The sequence below is a fragment of the Cervus elaphus genome, chromosome X (assembly GCF_910594005.1).
Source record: "Cervus elaphus chromosome X, mCerEla1.1, whole genome shotgun sequence".
In the NCBI taxonomy this organism is placed as follows: domain Eukaryota; kingdom Metazoa; phylum Chordata; class Mammalia; order Artiodactyla; family Cervidae; genus Cervus; species Cervus elaphus.
Window position 1 is genome coordinate 64,890,271 of NC_057848.1, and position 22,827 is coordinate 64,913,097.

A 22,827-nucleotide genomic window follows, 5' to 3' on the forward strand; every position below is an offset into this window, starting at 1 on the left:
TTTTGTTTTATCTTTCACTTTTATTGAAGTAGAGTTGACTTACAATATTGCATAAGTTTCAGGTGCACAACATAGTGATTCAATATTTTTAAACATTACAAATTGATCACCAGAATGTACAGAGTTACCATCTGCCATCATATAAGGTTTGTATAATATTGACCATATTCCCTATACTGTACATTATATCCCTGTGACTTAGATATTTTGTAACTGAAAGTTTGTACTGCTTAGTTATCTTCACCTATTTCACTCATGCCCAGGGCTGGAATGCCCAAGGTGGGGCTTGAACCCCTCACTCCTTAGGGGAGAACCTCAAAGTTTGTGATATCCCTCCCACTTGTGGGTCACCACACTAGGGTGTACCTGCTGTCCCTCCTACCTGCCTTGATGTTGTTTTATTTACTTTCTTTTCATAATTGTCAAAGAGCTTTTCTGCTAGTCTTCAGAGACTCAGAGAGCATAGCTGTAATTTTGGTGTGCCAGTGTGGGGGAGAGCTCAGGATCCTCCTACTACTCCTTCTTGATCCCACATCCCAGATTTTGAGAAAACTTATGTAAAGCTATTTGTGGGACATGTGATCCTGTATAAATTCATCCTTTTATTTCAGCATTGTATTCAATGTCATTTTCATTTTAATAAATTTCTCTTGACACTCTTTCTATATGAATACATTTTCCATGGTGCTAAAAATTTACCATCAAGGCATCCACATTTTCAATGGGGTCTTTTGATGAATAATTCAATAAATATGCAAATAAATAATATATTTATATTATAGTAATGTGGTTTTCAAATTTAGGTAAAGTCCATATTCCAGACCTATTGAGTTGTGAAGGAAATCTTTTTTTTTCGTTGGTTCACCATGTCTAACTAGGCAGTGAAAGTCAGTAGAATTGTTGCAAATGGTCATTTCTTGCATTGGACCTAAAAATACACTATATTAAAATATTAATGCGTTGCAAATTTGTGTGTATAAGTAAAAAATACCTTGTAATACTTGAAGGTCTGACAGAAAGTAATTTAAAATCAATTGTCAGTCCCCTCGAAGTGACACAGATGGCGTGATCACCCTCTCACCTTTATTTTTTGAGAGATCACATTTTGCAGCAGATGCCACTTTGTAAAGTCACATCATGGTAGCATATTACTTTGCCATAGCATCCTGGTTTTGTAAAATATATATACTGGTTTGTAGTTAAGGTTAGGGTCAGTAATAGAGACCAATCATAGAAATAAAAGGGTGGGCAGCTTTTTTTATAATCACCTCTGCAGAGTAAGTCTTTATATTTTTCAGAACCATGTACTCTATGGAACAAACAGTGTATAAATTCATCACTTTAAATTCTTTCTCTACGTGTTATTCTTTTTCAGATTATTATTTTTATTCCTGCTTAGTTTGGGACTATGCCTCTATATCCCAATGTGGTAAATGATTTAAAAAGCCAATACATAGTTTTTCTTTTTTTTTCCAAAGGTAAACTTGAAATAATCCCCATATATTCAGGCTCAGTCTCAAGTACCCATTTTTATTCTATGCTCACCAAGAATGATCCTACCTTTAGACATAGTCATGCTTATTAGTGTATGATTGAACTCATACATGTCTCTATTTATTCAGACATGCATATGCAACTTCATACAAGGAATAAGAGTTCTGTCTCTTTATTGATTATCATGCCTTAAAGCATACTGAGAGTTGTGTGCAACAAATAGCCATGGCCATATCCAATTCCAAAATCCATATATATCCCCCTAGACTCACTTATTCATATCCCTATATCCTATAGTCTAATTTATGGTCAAAATATAATAGGACCACACAGAAATGTATTCCCTTTTGTGATATAATGTTAGCACATACTGTGGTAAGTGAAGCTTGCAGAGAATGACTGTTTGAGTTAGAGGTCCTTGTGTAATTTCTTCACGTTGAATGTAGTTACAATTTGTGACTTGCTTCTAATCAATAGGATATGTCAAGGAGATGGCATAGCTTCCTGTTATTGCATTATGGTATATAAGAATCTGTTTTAGCAGACTGAATAAGAGATTTTCCTGCTGGCTTTGAAGAAGTAAGCTGAGTGTTATATGAAGTTCACATGACTAGGACCTGAATGCAGTTTCTATGAGTTGACAGTGACCCCCAACCAATAGCCAGTAGGAAAGTGGGTCCTCATTTCTAAAGCTCAAAAAAAATGAATTCTGCCACAACCACATGAGATTTGAGGAGGACCTGGAGCTCCAGAAACAAATGCAGCCTCATTGACACCTAGAAAGTTAGTGGTATAAATGAGTTAGAGATGTTTACTGTGCTTGTCTAGGTGGTTGTGTCCAGACACATGTTGGACATTGCCAACATATATCTAGTATATGGTACTAGGTTTGAACATGGGCACATCTAAGCTTTTATGTGGGTTAAGGTATGGATAAAGTAAAGTTGTGTGCCTTTTTCTTACAGTTTTACTGAGATATAATTGACATATAACATTGTATAAATATAAGGTGTATACCATATTGATTTGATATATGTATATATATATATTTTTTAATATATGTATATATTATGAAATGATTGTCACAATAAATTTAGTTAACATCCAATGTACATGTCTTGATATGTGTCTTTTAGCATGTTTGATATTATACTCAAATTTCATGTTTTTTAAAACCACTGACTAGAAAATATTATTGCATTATTATTATTTTTATACTGCAACTAGTAGCTTTTGTTTATTGAATACCTTCTAAGATCTAGGAACTCTGACACTTCACATAGTCATCATCTTTGATTTTTGAAACCAACTTGATGAGTTACTATTATGATCTTGATTATATGGTGAGCAATCTGAGAGATTGTAAGATTAAGTAGTTTTTCATAGATGACATGGGAGTGATCATGGTGGCAGGGGTGGAGTTTAAAATCTTTGACTCTGGGTGGTGGAGTCAAGCTTCCTATTACTCTTCCATACTGTTGCTCTCATATCTGCCAAACTTCATCTCCTTCTCAAACCCATCTCTGTCCTTCGAATGAGTTTTCTGTCTTCGTTATGTTGCTCAGTATCTGGCACATACTAGATATTTTATACATATTTTAGTGTAAAGTAATTGTTTCATTTTTATTTATAAGTTATGAAATATTGCAGATTGTATCTTTTCTTTTTATTTTGAGATAATATCAAGCAGAGAGGTAATGGAACAGTATAAAAACTCCAGAGTCCCTATTCAGGTTTCACCAACCCTATCAATAATGTCCTTTGTAGTGAAACAATCCAATCAAAGGTCATGCATTGCACCCAGTTGTCATATCTCTTCAGTCTCTTTCAGTCCAGAACAGTTCTCAAGTTCTTCCTTGATCTTAAGACCATAAAACTTGTAGATTATCTGCCAACTATTTTTCAAACTGTCTCTCAGTTGACATTTGCATGATATTTTCTCACTATTAGATTCATGTGCTTGGCAGGAACTTCACAGAAGTAATACTGAAGTGCACAATATAAGTTTATCTCATTTGTACATTTATTCCATCATTGATGATAATTTGGATCACATGAATAAGGTGCTGTCTGCAGGATTCTTGGTATAAAGTACCTTTTTCTTGTCATTAGTATGCAATTTATAGGAAGATACTTTGAGACTGCTTAAATATTATTTTTCTCTTCTTACTGTCATCCACTGATTTTCGCATGTATTGGTTCCTGAATGAACTACTTGCTACCATAATGGTTACCAAGTGGTGATTTTCTAATTCCATCATTGCTTCAATATTTGTTGGTTTTCTGCTATAAGGAAGAACATTCCCATCTCTCCTATTTATGTTTTTTTTGACTATCTTATTTTTTTAATTAATTAATTAATTAATTTTACTTTACAGTATTGTATAGGTTTTGCCATACATTGACTTGAATCTTCCATGGGTGTGCATGTGTTCCCCATCCTGAACCCCCCTCCCAGCTCCCTCCCCATCCCATCCCTCTGGGTCATCCCAGTGCACCAGCCCTGAGCACCCTGTCTCATGCATTGAACCTAAACTGGTGAGTCGTTTCACATATTAACATTTTTCAATGCCATTCTCCCATATCATCCAGCCCTCGCCCTCTCCCACAGAGACCAAAAGACTGTTCAATAAATCTGTGTCTCTTTTGCTGTCTCACATACAGGGCTATCATTACCATCTTTCTAAATTCCACATATATGTGTTAGTATGCTGTATTGGTATTTTCCTTTCGGGCTTACTTCACTCTGTATAATAGGCTCCAGTTTCATCCACCTCATGAGAAGTGATTCAAATGCATTCTTTTTAATGGCTGAGTAATATTCCATTGTGTATATGTACCACAGCTTTCTTATCCATTCATCTGCTGATGGACATCTAGGTTGCTTCCATGTCCTGGCTATTATAAGCAGTGTCACAATGAACACCGGGGTAAAAGTGTCTCTTTCAATTCTGGTTTCCTCAGTGTGTATGCCCAGCAGTGGGATTTCTGGGTCATATGTCAATTCTATTTCCAGTTTTTTAAGTAATCTCCACACTTTTCTCCATAGTGGCTGTACTAGTTTGCATTCCTACCAACAGGATAAGAAGGTTCCTTTTTCTCCAAACCCTCTCCAGCATTTATTGTTTGTAGGCTTTTGGATAGCAGCCATTCTGACTGGTGTGAAGTGGTACCTACCTCATTGTGGTTTTGATTTGCATTTCTCTGATAATGAGTGCTGTTGAGCATCTTTTCATGTGTTTGTTAGCCATCTGTATGTCTCCTTTGGAGACATGACTGTTTAGTTCTTTGGCCCACTTTTTCATTGGGTCTTTAATTTTTCTGGAATTGAGCTTCAGGAGTTGCTTGTATATTTTTGAGATTAATTCTTTGTCCGTTGCTTCATTTGCTATTATTTTCTCCCATCCTGAAGGCAGCTTTTTCACCTTGTTTATAGTTTCATTTGTTGTGCAGAAGCTTTTAATTTTAATTATGTCCCATTTGTTTATTTTTGCTTTTATTTCCAATATTCTTGGAGGTGGGTCATAGAGGATCCTGCTGTGATTTTTGTTGGAGAGTGTTTTGCCTATGTTTTCCTCTAGGAGTTTAATAGTTTCTGGTCTTACGTTGAGATCTTTAATCCATTTTGAGTTTATTTTTGTGTATGGTGTTAAAAAGTGTTCTAGTTTCTTTATTTTACAAGTGGTTGACCACTTTTCCCAGCACCACTTGTTAAAGAGATTGTCTTTTCTCCATTGTGTATTCTTGCCTCCTTTGTCAAAGATAAGGTGTCCATAGGGGTGTGTAGATTTATCTCTGGGATTTTTATTTTGTTCCATTGATCTATATTTCTGTCTTTGTGCCAGTACCATACTGTTTTGATGACTGTAGCTTTGTAGTAGAGCCTGAAGTCAGGCAGGTTGATTCCTCCAGTTCCACTCTTCTTTCTCAAGATTGCTTTGACTATTCGAAGTTTTTTGTATTTCCATACAAATTGTGAAATTATTTGTTCTAGTTCTGTGAAAAATACCGTTGGTAGCTTGATAGGGATTGCATTGAATCTATAGGTTGCTTTGGGTAGTGTATTCATTTTCACTATATTGATTCTTTTGATCCATGAACACGGTATATTTCTCCATCTATTTGTGTCCTCTTTGATTTCTTTCACCAGTGTTTTATAGTTTTCTATATATAGGTCCTTTTTTTTTTTTTTTTAGGTAGATATATTCCTAAGTATTTTACTTTTTTCATTGCAATTGTGAATGGAATTTTTTCCTTAATTTCTCTTTCTGTTTTCTCATTGTTAGTGTATAGGAATGCAAAGGATTTCTGTGTGTTAATTTTATATCCTGCAACTGTACTATATTTATTGATTAGCTCTAGTAATTTTCTGGTGGAGTCTTTAGGGTTTTCTACGTAGAGGATCAAGTCATCTGCAAACAGTGAGAGTTTTGCTTCTTCTTTTCCAATCTGGATTCCTTTTATTTCTTTTTCTGCTCTGGTTGCTGTGGCTAAAACCTCCAAAACCATGTTGAATAGTAGTGGTGAGAGTGGGCATACTTATCTTGTTCTTGACTTTAGGGGAAATGCTTTCTCTCCTATTTATTTATTCATTTATTTATTACAGTGGAGCCTCATGGATTTCTACTTTATACCACAGGATAAACCTTTGCAATATGTCACTAACATTTTTTTAAGTTTAAATTTTCTAAGATTTGACCAGTAGGAGTGCCTCTGATATTCTAAGAGCATGTTCTTTTGATATTTTTCTATTTTCTTAGAGAAATCCCTTTCTTCCTGGCACAATGAGATATTGTTTAGTTGGTGTCATACCTGACTCTTTTTGCAACCCCATAGACTGTAACCTGTCAGGCTCCTCTTTCCATGGAATTCTCCAGGGAAGAATACTGGAGTGGGTTGCCATTTCCTTCTCCATGGGATCTTCCCAACCCAGGGATTTATGGGCTCATTTACTTTCTTCAGCTCAACTATGGAATCAGCTATTTCTTCTAGAAGCCCTGGTTCCTTTTAGTGCTGAGGGTTAATTAGAAGCAAAGATTTGGATGCTAAGTGTACTCTTGGACTCTATGTATTTACAAACGTAGAGCTATATGTATCTCTAATTCTTTCTATATGTTGAAAACCATAACTTCACACCTCTGATTCTAGTCTAATACTACACCACAGAGTTCATTCTAATTTTTCTCCCTGACCATGAAGTTAAATCTTTTCAGTGAAAAGCATGGATCCCATTAGGTTAATATCTTTACTTCTTTACTTAATCCCCTTGAATGTGACTAATCCCCAGAACCTCTCAGTCTGCTATCCCACTTGCCACCTTCTTTCCTATGGCATGCCTAAAGGCTTTTTGAGTGAAATATTCAGCAAAGAAAGAATGAGAGCAGAAATAAAGGGGGAAAGAAATATATATATCCTCTTCCAGAAGATTTCTTCATTTTAGGTAACAGAGCCACATTTTAAAATATCTCTCTTCAGGACAATGCATTATATTTTGTATTAACTCATGCACTCAAATACCTTAAGACTGTGGAAACACATGACAAGGATGAAATGAAAACTTTTATCTTCATACTCCTTTTTTTTTCTTTGGTATAGTTCTTTGGGTCCCCACACTTAGATCCCCTAGATCTCCTTAGGTACTTGAAAGCTGTATTCCATACCAAGGCATTGCAAAGAACAAAATATTTCTCCAAAACTTAAGTGCCCAAAGAGCCAATTATAATTTTATTTTTGTTCTACCCAATAATATTCAGGAGAGAGCATCTGATGGGTTAAATCAGTTAGAGTTTTAGTATTCTACCTCCTTTGACACACAGGCGCTATAATAAGAATGTGATTAATTGATCAGTAAAAAAGAATGTAAATATTGTTTTCTACTAAAGCTGTACTTTGCTCCATTTGATTTTGTTTACATTTAAGTTCAAGCCATTAAACAGTTTAACCTTATACTTCAGTGAGAGAATATACACAGCAAACAATGGTTCTGATTAGAATTGTGTCTTGTAAATTTTATGGTGGTTGACATTTGTTGTTTCAAAAAGCGAGGTGTTTCAGTTGCAGATAGGACCATGGGACAGAACAAGCCTGGGTAATGATTTGGAACTCACAGGGCATATTCTGTTCTCTTGGGCCACCTCAGGAGCAATGTATGATTTTTGTTAGTTTAATAAAAAGGATCCTGGAGAAGGAAATGGTGTCCCACTCCCATATTCTTGCCTGAGGAATTCCATGGACAGAGTAGCCTGGTGGGCTACAGTCCATGGGGTTGCAAAGAGTTGGACACAACTGAGCAACTTTCATTCACTCAGTCACTCACTAATAGAAAGGATAACTCCTGTTTTCCCACAAGACCTCTACCAGTTGACAATGCATGTTCCAAATATACATACATGTCTGATAAAGCTTCTCCTTATAGTGTAGTAATTAGCTTGCTAACATTTCAATCCTGATTATACAACATATTAAGTGAGTAGCCATATACAAGTTCCCCCTTCATGGATCACAACCTTGTCATGGAGAAAGAGCTTTTGTAACTCACTGAAGCTATGAACCATGCCATGCAGGATCACCCAAGGTAGATGGGTCATAGTGGACAGTTCTGATAAAACTTGGTCCACTGGAGGAGGGAGTGGTAATCAGTCCAGTATTCCTGGCATAAGAATCCCATGAACAAGATGAAAAGGCAAAAGATAAGACACTGGAAGATGAGCCCTCCCCCCACCCCATGTTGGGAAGTGTCCAATAGGCTACTGGAGAAGTGCAGATGGCAATTACTAATAGCTCCAGAAAGAATGAAGTGGCTGGGTCAAAGCAGAAATAATGCTCGGTTGTGGATGTGTCCGGTAGTGAAAGTAAAACCTGATTCTGTAAAGAACAATACTGCATAGGATCCTGGAATCTTAGGTCCACAAATCAAGGTAAATTGGACATGGTCAAGCAGGAGATGGCGTGACCATTGACATCTTCAGAATCAGTGAACTAAAATGGACAGGAATGGGTGAATTTCATACAGATGACCATTATATCTACTACACTGGGCAAGAATTCATTAGCACAAAAGGAGTAGCCCTCATAGTCAACAAAAGAGTCTGAAATGCGGTATTTGGGTGCAATCTAAGAAATGACAGAATGATCTCAGTTTGTTTCCAGGACAAACCATTCAACATCCCAGTAATTCAAGTATATGCCCCAACCACTAATGCCAAAGAAGATGAAGTTGAAAGATTCTTTAAATACCTATAAGACCTTCTAGAACTAATACCAAAAAAACAAAAAGATGTCCTTTTCATCATAGGTGATTAGAATGCAAAATTAGGAAGTCAAGAGATACCTGGAGTAACAGGCAACTTTGGCCTTGGAGTACAAAATGAAGTAGGGTAAGAGCTAACAGAGTTTTGCCAAGAGAACCCACTGGTCATAACAAAACCCTTTTCCAATAACACAAGAGTTGTCTCTACACATGGACATCACCAATTGGTCAATACCAAAATCAGATTGATTATATTCTTTGCAGCCAAAGATGGAGAAGCTCTATACAGTCAGGAAAAACAAGACCTGGAGCTGACTGCGGCTCAGATCATGAACTCCTTATTGCAAACTTCAGGCTTAAATTGAAGAAAGTAGGGAAAACCACTAAGCCATTCAGGTATGATCCAAATCAAATCCTTTATGATTATACAGTGGAGGTGACCAAAAGATTAGATTGGTAGACAGAGTGCCTGAAGAACTATGGGCAGAGGTTCATAACATTGTATAGGAGGTAGTGACCAAAACCATCCTAAAGAAAAAGAAATGCAAGAAGACAAAGTGGTTGTCTGAGGAAGATTTACACATAGCTGAGGAAAGAGAGACGTGAAAAGCAAGGGAGAAAGGGAAAGATATACTCAAATGAGTGCAGTGGTTCAAAGAATAGCAAGGAGAGAGAAGAAAGCCTTCTTAAGTGAACAATGCAGAGAATTAGAGGAAAACAATAGAATTGGAAAGACTAGAGATCTCTTCAAGAAAATTGGAAATATCAAGGGAACATTTCATGCAAAATGGAAATGATAAAGGACAAAAAAAGTAAGGACCTAACAGAGGCAGAAGAGTTTAAGAAGAGCTGCCAAGAATACCCAGAAGAAATATACACAAAGATCTTAATGAGTAGGATAGCCACAATGGTGTGGTCACTCACTTAGAGTCAGACATCCTGGAGTGTGAAGTCAAGTGGTCCTTAGGAAGTGTCACTATGAACAAAGCTAGTGGAGGTGATGGAATTCCAGTTGAGCTATTTCAAATCCTAAAAGATGATGCTGTGAAAGTGCTGCACTCAATATTCCAACAAATTTGGAAAATTCAGCAGTGGCCACAGAACTGGAAAAGGCCAGTTTTCATTTCAATCCCAAAGAAGGGCAATGCCAAAGAATTTTCAAATTACCATACAATTGCATTCATTTCACATGCTAACAAGGTAATGCTCAAAATCCTTCAAGCTAGGCTTTAGCAGTACTCGAACTGAGAACTTCCTGATGTATGAGGTGGGTTTAGAAAATGTATAGGAACCAGAGATAAAATTGCCAACATTCATTGTATCACAGGGAATTCAAGAAAAACATCTACTTCTGCTTCATTGACTATGGTAAAGCCTTTGACGGTGTGGATCACAACAAACTGGACAATTGTTAAAGAGGTGGAAATACCAGACCAATTTATGTGTCTCTTGAGAAACCTATATGTGGGTCAGGAAACACTTGTTAGAACCTTACATGGAATAACTGACTTGTTCAAAAATGAGAAAGGAGTATGCCAAATCTGTATATTGTCATCCTGTTTATTTAACTTATATGCAGAGTAAATTATGTGAAATTCCAGGCTGCATGAAGCACAAGCTGGAATCAAGATTGCTGGGAGAAATATCAATTACCTCAGATATGCAGATGACACCACCCTAATGGGAGAAAGTGAAGAGGGACTTAAGAACCTCTTAATAAAGGTGAAAGAGGAAAAGCTGGAAAAGCTGGCCTAAAACTCAACATTCAAAAAACTAAGACTATGATATCCAGTACCATCACTTTATGGTAAATAGAAGGGGAAAAGGTGCAAGAGTGATAGACTGTTTTTTTTGGGCTCCAAATTCACTGTGGACAGTAACTGCAGCCATGAAATTAAAAGATACTTGGTCCTTGGAAGAAAAGCTATGACAAACCTAGAAGGTGTATTAAAAAGCAGAGGAATCACTTTGCAGGCAAAGGTCCATATAGTCAAAGCTATGGTTTTTCCAGTAGTCATGTATAGATGTGAAAATTAGACCATAAATAAGGCTGAGTGCTGAAGAATTTAAGTTTTCTAATTGTGGTTCTGGAGTAGACTCTTGAGAGTCCCATGGGCAGCAAGGAGATCAAACCAGTCAATCCTAAAGGAAATCAATCCTGAATATTCATTGGAAGGACTGATGTTGACACTGAAGCTCCAATACTTTGGGCACACCTGATGCAAAGAGATGACTCATTGGAAAAGACCCTGATGCTGGGAAAGATTGGAGGCAGGAGGAGAAGGGTGTGACAGTTGCTGAGACGGTTAGATAGCTTCACCAACTCAGTGGGCATGAATTTCAGCAAACTCCGGGAGATGGTGATGGACAGGGAAGTCTGGTGTGCTGCAGTCCATGGGATTGCAAAGAGTTGGACACAGCTGAGTGATTGAACAACAATATTTGAGTTCACTAAATTCTCTGAGCCTCAGTTTCCTCATCTGTAAAACAGAGGTGATATTAAAACCTTGTTCACAGAGTGGGCAAGATGATTAATTGAGTTAAAAGACAGAAAGTACTTTAGAAACAGCTGCTGCTGCTGCTGCTGCTAAGTCACTTCAGCCTGTCCGACTCTGTGCAACCCCATAGATGGCAGCCCACCAGGCTCCCCTGTCCCTGGGATTCTCCAGGCAAGAACACTGGAGTGGGTTGCTATTTCCTTCTCCAATGCATGAAAGTGAAAAGTGAAAGTTAAGTCACTCAGTCGCTTCTGACTCTTAGTGACCCCACGGTGTGCAGCCTACCAGGTTCCTCCATCCATGGGATTTTCCAGGCAAGAGTACTGGAGTGGGGTGTCATTGCCTTCTCCGTTAGAAACAGCATGCAACACTTATAATCTCTTTGGAAGCACACAGGAAGGAAACACTAACTGGGTGTATTTTTGTGCATATATGTGTGTGCACACACGTGTGGTGAGGAGTAGTGATAGATTGGGTGGGAGTAGTCAGAGGTGGTTTGTGAGTATAAATGATTCTTGAGAAATCTTGAAAAATTAGCAGTTGTGTAGGCAGACAAGACAAGAAGGATAACGAGCATCTCAAGCAGGGGCAACTGTGGGTAAAAGTATGCTGCTTGCTGTGAACTAAAAGTAATTCCATAGAGCTGGAGGCAGTGTGTTTGGAGAGAAGCAGGTGGTGTCTGTTTGGCTAAGGCATTTAGTGAATAGTAGGTTGAGACTGAATCTAAGTTATGTCTAATTTCCCATGCATGTCTGGGAAAGCCTAGAGATTGGAGGCCTGAGCTCAGTAGCACTATTTTGGTGGTGGGGTCTGAGTGAGGAGTTTCTTAGAACAGAATTTATTGTAAAAGAATAAGAATCTAGGCATAGTGAGTTTGATATACCTAGCTGGGTCTTAATTAAAGGGAACCAGTGATTTGAAGGTCAGCATGATGATTTATGGGGTCTGATTAGTGACCTTGATACTCTGGGCCCCTTGTCTGGCCATAATGACAAAGCTGTGAGTTTTCTGCCTGGTTGCAAAGGTGTGAATAAAGAGCTGCACACCTCTTTAGTGAGGCCTGTATCAGGTGATCACGGTTTTCAGAGGGAATCGTTTATGACCTGCCATTACAGATTGATGAAGGAATTCCATGCAGACCATTTGGCTGGCCGCCTTCCATGCACAGCATAGAGGGCTTTTGCCATCAATGCCAAGGTTTCCGATTGGCATTTTCATAAAAACAGGCAAAGCAGTCCATTATCTAATTGATGTCCATAAATTATGGTGGTTGCAGGAGTCGATGTCAGTACATGTGGTGTAAAGCTGTTTTTTGGAAGGCACTCAATTCTAGGCTTAAAATATTCTTGTACAAAGAGAGGGCTAGTTTCTTTTACAAAAAAAAATTTAAAAAAACAACTGAAGCTTCGTCCTTTGAACAGCTTTCATGTACACAATCTCTAGAAGCAAACATTAGGACTCTTTACCAAGTTCTTTCTTCAATCTATTGTAAGTGAAGGAAATGTATCATGGCATTTTATGATGAATTAGAGGTGACACAAAATACAGCTGCACATATCTCTTAGCACAAACAAGCTTTCTGCCTAACTAGAGTTGTTTCTGTTTGTTTGGGTTTAATTACTCAAGAAAGTGATCAGTCAGCTTCATCTTAAGCTCCTCACACTTCAATAATGCCAACTATCATTGACTGTTACCAGAAAAGACTTAGCATCACAACCAATGCACATGGTGTGCCACTTAGAGGAGCAGAAGTGAGGACTGAGACAAATTTTTAAACTGGAGATTGTGTTTTCACCAGCCAAAGCAGGACTATTAGGGAGTAAAAGGAATCAAATGAAATGAAAGTGAAAGTCGCTTAGTCGTGTCCAACTCTGTGTGATACCCCCATGGACTATTTAGTCCATGGAATCCTCCAGGCAAGAATACCGGAGTGGGTAGCCTTTCCCTTCTCCAGGGGATCCTCCCAACTCAGGGATCGAACCCAGGTGTCCCGCATTGCAGCTGAGCCACAAGGGAAGCCCTTCAAATGAAATAGAAGCAGATAATTCAGCCTTCTGAGCCCTGCCTCACTGAGATTGCTTGAGCTGGCCCTGGAGGGTGGCTCAGGCATGTTCAGAGCTCTGCCTCTGTGTCCAGATTCCCTCAAATCATGTAATATATTCAACTTCTCCCATGCAGCCTCTAAAACAAATATGAAATGTATCTTGAAAATGAAAGTTGCTCAGTCGTGTCTGACTCTTTGCAACCTCATAGACTATACAGTCCATGGAATTCTCCAGGCCAGAATACTGGAGTGGGTAGCCATTCCCTTCTCCAGAGGATCTTCCCAACCCAGGGATTGAACCCAGGTCTCCCACATTACAGGCAGAGTCTTTACTGTCTGAGCCACCAGGGAATCCCTGGTAGAAATGTATCCTACTCACATCAAATTTCACTGAGTGCCTGCCATGTGCCAAATACTGTGCTAGCTATTGGGAATAAGAGCTAACATATATGGACTGCTGACATGTGCCAGGTACCAGTCCAACAACTTTATGTAGGTTAACTTGTCAATCTTAACCACCACTCTGGGAATTATGGACTATCATTATCTCCATTTGCAGGTGAGGAAAATGAGGCATGGATGATAATTTGCTGATGGTCACATAGATAAGAAATGGAAGAATACAAATTTGAAACCATGAAAACTATCGTTATGCTCATCACTTTCTATGATGGCTCAGGATAGGTCATTCTACCATGAAGGGATTCAGAGTCTAGGTAGAAAATTAGATATTAAAGTTGGATGAGTTAGCATACCATGTCATGTAAATTCAAGCCCACCTTGAAAGTACAGAGGCCAGAGTATAAAGATGTTCAGTTATCAAGTATTGTATTGATATTATTTTATTTAGTCCCTATACTTTTATTATTCTCTGTCTAAGCATTTGAGGTCGCTTTAGGCTCACTGGAATAATATAGACAATGTAGCCTTTCAAAAGTATACCTTGGTTTTCATTATTTAGTATGAGTAGGAAACGACTTATTTGTATAACAATTTTATTGGGTATAAATCATATAAAATTAAATTCACTATTTTAAAGTGTGTAATCCAGTGGTTTTTAGTATATGCACAGACTTTTGCAGCCATCACCACAGTCTAACTTGAGAACAGTGTCATCATCCTAAAAGAAAACCTTTGCATCCTTAGCTGTCACTTTCCAGTCCCCTTCCATAGAGATTCTGGGAAACAGTGCTTCCTTTTTTAAAATAATATTTTTATACAGATATAATTCACATGCTATACAACTGACACATTTAAAGTGCACAATGCATTGTTTGTTAGTATACTTCTAGCACTGTGCAATGATCACTGCCATCAAATTCCAGAATTTCAGGGAACCACAGAGCAGAGGGGGAAATGAAGAGTGCAAGTAATATATAGTCACAAAGCTCTGTTCTTATAAAGAGTCAGGCATTTTTATTGAATAAAAGCTCCTTCAATTGCTACAAGAACTTGGTTAATTTCCAGAGTTGTGAAAAGTTAATTTTGACAATCATTGCCCACATTCCTATTATTTTAATGGATGAGTGAATTTTCCAACTTCCTTACTCTTATTTATTTGGAAATAGTATCTTTTACACAACTAAATATATGATAGCTCTCAGAGTTTTAGGTCCATTTAAAAACTACAAACTTAATCTTTCTTTGTTTTTCTCCCTGGAAATGGCTAAGATTTTAAAAGTTAATTAATTAATTTATTTATATCAATGTATAGTTGATTTACAGTATTACATTAATTTCAGATGTACAGAATTGTGATTCAATATTTTATAGAATATATATCATTAAAAGCTATTGCAAGATAATGGCTATAATTTATTGTTCTGGGGAATTATAGCAGGATATATTATATCCTTGTTGCTTAATTATTTTGTAAACAGTAGCATATGTCTCTTAGTAATACACCTCTACCTTGCCCCTACTATCTTCCCTCTCCTATCTGGTAACCACTAGTTTGTTTTCTGTAACTGTGAGACTGTTTCTATTTTGCTATATACACTTATTTGCATTATTTTTTAGATTTTACATATAACTGCTATCATACCATATTTGTCTTTCTCTTATTTCACTAAGCTTAATATTCTTTAGGTCTATCCATGTTGATGCAAATGGCAATATTTTATTCTTTTTTATGACTAATATTCCACTGTATTTGTAAATACTGCATTTTTTTTAACCATTCATCTGTTCATGAGCACTTAGTTTGCTTCCATATCTTGGTTATTAGAAATAGTGCTGCTATAGACATTTAGGTGCATATATCTTTTTAAATTAGTGTTTCTAATAGTTGAATTACTAGATCATATGGCAGTTCTATTTTTTCTTTTTCTGAGGAATCTCTGTACTATTTTCCATAGTGGTTATACCAATTTACATTCTCACCAACAGTGTAGGAGGGTTACCTTCCCTCCACATCCTCTCCATCATTAGTTATTTGTAGACATTTTGATGATAACCATTACGCCAGATGTGAGGTAGTAACTCAATGTTGTTTTGATAGCATTTATCTAATTACTGGGCTTCCCATGTGGCACTAGTGTAAAGAATCCACCTGCCAATGCAGGAGATGTAAGAGATGTCAGTTTGATCCCTGGGTCGGGAAGATCCCATAGAGGAGGAAATGGAAACCCACTCCAGTACACTTACCTGGGAAATTCTATGGAAAGAGGAGCCTGGCAGGCTATAGTCCATGGGGCCACAAAGAGTTGGAGACAACTGAATACACACATATATACACATACATCTAATAATTAGTGATGTTGAGCATCTTTTCATGTGCCTGTTGACTATCTGTATATCTTCTTTGGAAAAACATCTATTCAGGTGTTTTACCTATTTTTTTTTTTAAACTGGGTTGTTTGTTTTTTGATACTGAATTGTATGACCTGTTTACACATTTTAGATAATAACTCCTTGTAAGTCATAGCTTTACAAATATTTTCTCCCATTCCACAGGTTGTCTTTTCATTATATAAATGGTTTCCATTGCTGTGTAAAACCTTTTAAGCTTAATTAGGTACATTCTTTAATTTTTACTTTTATTTCCTTTATTTCAGGAGATGGATCCAAAAAAATTTTGCTGATTTTTACCCTCAAATCACAAAATTTGTGATTTATGTCAAAGAGTGTTCTGCCTATGTATTCCTCTAAGAGTTTTATAATGCTTGGTCTTACATTTAGGTCTTTAATCCAATTTGAGTTTATTTTTCTATATGGTGTTAGAGAATGTTCTAATTTCATTCTTTAACACGTAGCTGTCCATTTGTCCCTGAACTGCTTGTTGAAGAGACTATCTTTTTTTCCCCATTGTATATTCTTGCCTCCTTTGTCATAGATTAATTGACCATAGGTGTGTGTGGGTTTATTTCTGGGCTCTCTATCCTGTGACATTGATCCATAGGTCTGTTTTTGTGCCAATCGAGCTGTTTTGACTATAGTAGCTTTGTGGTATAGTCTGAAGCCTGGGATCATGATACCACCATTTCCATTCTTCTTTCTGAAGATTCCTTTTGCTATCTGGGTTCTTTTGTGACTCCATATGAATTTTAGCAGTATTCATTCTAGTTCTGTGAAAAAATGCCATTATTATTTTGATAGGAATTGCATTATATCTATAGATTGTTTTGGGTAGTATCAAACTTTATCTTTCTTAGTATAACCAGGTTTCCCTTGACTTACCTCCATGAATTTAATACCATTTGCATCATATAGTTATATATTTAAAAGGTGTTTTCCTTACTTATACATTTCTTCTTTCCACAAATATTTACTGAGCATCTACTATGTCTTAGAATCAGAACTAGATGCTGAGGGTAAAAAGCTAAATAAAATAGAGTTTATGTATTCATGGATTTTAGTATTGTGGTACAGACAGACAATAAACATGTCCAAGGACACCTAGGGCAGATACTAAAGTATATGTATATAGAATCAGTGTTCATAGGGCAGGGGAAACTGGTGCCTATTATTATCTCCTTACACTGAAGCTTTGGTGAAGAACAGAATTCTGTAATCCATTCATTCAACAATCTATCATGTGTCATGCACTGGGAAGAATGCTTAGAATGTGTCAATGAACAAATGAGACATGGTCACTGACTTCCTGGAGCTTGTAGTCAAAGGGGGGATTTATGGAAGTCCACAGTTCACCTGATTCTAGGCACTGTATCCATTCACTATGGAGTTTAGAAAAGTTTACAGTAGTCCCCATATGTTGAATAATCCAAAAACAAAATAAAAACTGGGAACACATGGGAATCATAGAAAGAGACAGGTTATTGAACGTGAATTCTGACTAAGCCTTTTTACAGAGTGACCAGCCATTCCAGTTTGCCTGAAATTTTCCTGGATTTAGTGCTGGAAGTCCCACCTCTTGTTACATCCAGACAGTTGAACAACTTGATCACACTACTTGTTAAATTATAGTATTGGTATTGGTAATAGCAGGGCGATATTACATATATAATATGATTAAGTTATATATATATGTATATATATACACATATAATTATATATATATTGAGGCTTCTCAGGTGGCGCTAGTGGAAAGGAACCTACTTGCCAATGCAGGAGGTGTAAGAGATACGGGTTTGATCCCTGGGTCAGGAAGATCCCCTGGAGGAGGGAACAGCAACCCACTCCAGTATTTTTGGCTGGAGAATCGCCATGGACAGAGGAGCCTAGAAGACTACAGTCCATAGGGTCACAGGAGTCAGACACTAGTGTCTTAGCACACAAGCATAATGTTATATGTATTTTATATATATAACAGTATTAAAAACACCTTTTATTAATGAAGACCACCAAAGTGTATGTGTGATTATATTGAGGCAGATGATGTATATAGAATCAGTATTACAAGTTATACCCCATTATCCTAACAACAACAGATGAAAATGCTAACCTAGAAGTTGTGCTGGACTGTTATTTTCAACTTTGTTACAGTAGGAGCTGTATTTCTCAGAACCCCCTTCCTTGTATGACTCAAGGTTGCTGCTGCTAAGTCACTTCAGTCGTGTCTGACTCTGTGCGACCCCATAGATGGCAGCCCACCAGGCTCCCCCATCCCTGGGATTCTTCAGGCAAGAATACTGGAGTGGGTTGTCATTTCCTTCTCAAGGTTAGAATTAGACAAAAGTGCAGTTGTGAGAGATTTGAGATGCAGAAGTGAAGTAACAGCTATTGTGGCGCTGCAGTAAGAGACAGACTTAGAGGTGCTGGCAGCTCCTCGTTTTCTTTCTACCCTCCCCACTCTATTACCAGCTCTCTTTTCAGATGACCAGTCCTGCTGACAGAGGTGACCCAGGCCCACCACCAGAGCATCCTGAGAATGTGCAGAGCTGCTTAGACAAAGAATCAACATCATTTAACAGACTTCTATTCTGGCTTCTTTCATGAGATCAATCCAGATTTCTCTGTAAGCTCTGTTCTGTGCCAGGGTAAGTGAGTGACTTTTGTCTGATTCAACTCACATTTCCAAATTTTACATCCCAAGCTCCTTCACATGGTCTGTTTTCTATGATGAAATCCTCATTCTAACATAGACTGATATATGGAATTGTAAAAAAAATTCTGATCTAAATTTTCTTTCTTGTGGGCAAAGATGTTTGGATTAAACCAAAAAATGTAGTTCCTTCTATCTTGAGTAACTGTCAGTGGTTAAATGTTAACAGTGTATTTTGTGCATTTTGCTTTATGATGTCATCATTCAACCCTTTGACATAAGCAGTTCCACTCCTGACCCATGTATTTTTCTGGCTTCTAACTAATAATCATAATAATAATTATACAATTTCCAAGAACACTACTAAGCACTTTACATGCATGACTATTTTCTTCTTTTTTTTATTGGAATATAATTGCTTTACAATGTTGTGTTAATTTCTGCCATACAGCAACGTGAATCAGCCATATGTATACACATATCCCCTCCCTCTTGAGCCTCCCTTCCACCCCCATCCCACCCCTCTATGTCATCACAGAGCCCTGAGCTGAGCTCTCTGTGCTGCATAGCAGCTTTCCACTTGCTATTTGTTTTATAGATGGCAGTGTACATATTAACATGTCAATGCTACTCTCTCAATTCATCCCACCCTCCTCTTCCACTGCTGTGTCCACATGTCCATCCTCTACATCGGCATTTCTATTCCTGCAAATAGGCTCCTCAGTACCATTTTTCTACATATACAATGAAATATTAGACATAAAAAGGAACGAAGTTGAATCATTTGTAATGACATGCATGCATAACTTTTTAATTCTTTACAGCAACCTAATGAGATAGGTTCCACTGACAGTCCAGTTTTATAGAGGAGGTAATTTAAACTTTCAGAGATATTTGATAACTGGAAAAATCACCAAATTCACAAGGGGTAGCACAATAATTAAGATTGATTTAGCTCTGCAGTTTCCAAAAGCTGATTGTGGGGATTTCTGTGGTGATCCAGTAATTAAGACTCCATATTTCCAGTGCAGGGGGTTTGGGTTCAATCTCTGGTCAGGTAACTAAAATCTCCACATGCTGAATGACATGGCCATAAAGTAAAAATTAGAAGCTAATTGTGAAAGTATGCTTATGTTTTCAAGAGGCTTTTTCTTTCTCCAATATAAATATAATGCAAGTATTTTTGAGGGTCTGTGGATTACATTTAGGTAACACAACTAACTGCATCTATCTGTCCATACTTGATAATTACTTCAGGTTATTATGAGTTAGGTGTTATTATTCCTGTTTGGGGCTTCCTTGATGGCTCAGATGGTAAAGACTCTGCCTGCAGTACAGGAGACCTGTGTTTGATCCTCTGGAGAAAGGAATGGCAACCCTCTCCTATTCATATTTTATAGGTGAGGAAACAGAGGCTCAGAGAGGTTTAAACGTTCACCAATAACAAAAGAGCCAGAAAGTAGCAGCGACTGCATTCACACTCAATTCTTAAAGGAGAGACAATTCTTGATGTGAGATACATGTGTAAAGAGCATGTTTGAAAGGAGAATATGGAATGCAGCTGTGAGGAGAAGAGACTGTGGCTGTGGCGAGGCTGACTTCCAGGTTGGGGAGTGGTCAAGAAAGTTGGAGTAGAAGAGACTCGAAAGGTAGGCTGGGGGCAAACCATGAAGGGCCCAGCATGATCTGTTAAGGAATTAGGACTTTGCTTTGAAAGCAATGACTTGTCTAAGTTTGTACAATTGAGCTAGGATTCAAGTTTAAGTTTTTTACTCCAAAGCCTATCAGAGGATATTCTATATATCCATTCTACACAGTCATCACTGTTCTCTATTAATACCATATGCATGAAAATTCAGTTTATGAATTACATTCATAGCCATTATTTCATTCAATCCTCACATTCAACCCTATAAGATAAATGTTACTTTTAACTCAATTTAAATATAAATAAATTTATACTTGATAATAATACTTAAATAAATCTACAGATATGCAGTTAGAATGTGGCAGATCCCACAATGAATCCCCAGGAATCTCACACAAAACGTCATGCTTTTTCATATCCAATTTCCTACTGGATAATCTATAAATCACATTTTGTGTGTTTAAACACAAAATGCAAACACATCATTTTCTCACCAAGGCCTTCTTCTCCTGTCATCCATTTATGGGTAAATGCACTGCTCTCTAGCAAGTTATTCAAACCAAAAATCCTGAAGATATCTTCAAAAAACTGAACATCTGAAGAGTTCCACCTTCATAAGCATTTGAAAGTCTCATCTATAGATTAAGTCACAAAAATTGTCTATCAAAGTCCTTAGTTTTTTAATCTGTAATATACCATGTTCATAACTTGATTACTTCCCCTCTGGTTCCCTGTAGTGATTACTAACAAAAGTTTGCTAACTGATAGAGCCTTGGAGGTGCAGTATGATAAGTCTTGTTCAGGCCATGCAACTCTATTCTACAATCTTAATGAAAGGCTGCCTAACAATATTGCTAACAACATTATTGAGGCATGATTGACATGCAGTAAACTGCATATCTTTCAAAGGTACAAGTTGGTAACTTTTGACATTATACACACACACACACACACACACACACACACACACACACACACACACACCCATGATCACAGTCAAGATAGAGAACATAGCCATATACTTCCCAAATTCTTTCCTGTCCTTTCCTAGTTCCTCCATACATCCTCCCACACACTCATTGAGCAACTAACTTGCCTCTGCTTAGATTTCCTACACATTTTTGTAAGTGAAATTCTGTTTCCAGCCAAGAATCCCGTACCATCCAAACTTTCAGTCAGGTATGACAATAACATACAGGCGTTTTAAGACATTGAAAGTGAAAGTGAAGTTGCTCAGTCATGTCCGACTCTTTGTGACCCCATGGACTGTAGCCTACCAGGCTCCTCCGTCCATGGGATTTTCCAGGCAAGAGTACTGGAGTGGGTTTCCATTTCCTTTTCCAGGGGATCTTCCCAACCCAGGGATCGAACCCTGGTCTCTTGCATCACAGACAACGCTTTACCATCCGAGCCACCAGGGAAGCCCCATGACAAATTCTCAAAAATGTATTTCCCATTCATTCTTTCTCAATCAGTTGCTAAAAGATACTCTTAACCAAAAAATGAAGGCAAAAACTAAGAAAAATATAATAATAAATAAATAAGACTCAGTACAAGAAAGAGATGAAGTAAATTTACAGAATGATTATAAAAAGACATTTTAGCATGACAGCTGTGTGGCAGTACCAGAGATTAACCCAGTCCATTGGAGCCAGAGGACAGAAGAGTATTTGAGAAATGACTTAGAAAAGAAATTTAACTGGTTTGTACAGAGAAGGATATATCTATAGCTGTATATCTATGTCCATTGCTCTAGGAGTGTCAGGGGCATTCCTGATACTTTGAGGACTAAGCAAAGAAACACACAAGAAATATAGGAATAACTCCCTGAAGGAAAAAGAAATTGTGTATGAGAAAGAAAATATAATCAAAGTGGTACAGGTGCAAAAATATTTATATATTAGTCATAATAAAATGAAAACTGAGTATCTAACCAAAAATGGTTGTATACCTTTATCCAAATGATGGTGATTAAAATAATGTTGGGTGGGTGATGGGTAAGTGTAGTGATAAAAAACTGATAAACTTTCTGTGTATAGTAGGGAGTCAAGAGAATATGTTTATTTATATCTATAAAAACTCAAAAAATGTATGATTACTATTTTAAATATGGATAAATATACTGGAAGAATTTTTTTAACTTATTAAGTGATAGAAGTTAGCTGTAGATAGTGGGCACCAGGGGTGGGCAAGAATATGCTTGGGGACAGGGATTGCTGTTTCAGTTAAAATAGTTTGACTTTAAAACTAAGCACCTATATTAATTTAGGGCTTTCCTGGCAGCTCAGCTGGGAAAGAATGTGCGTTCAATGAAGGAGACCCCGGTTTGATTCCTGAGTCAGAAAGTTCCCCTGGAGAAGGGGTAGGCTACCCATTCCAATATTCTTGGGCTTTCCTGGTGGCTCAGATGGTAAAGAATCCACCTGCAATGCAGGAGACCTGGGTTTGATC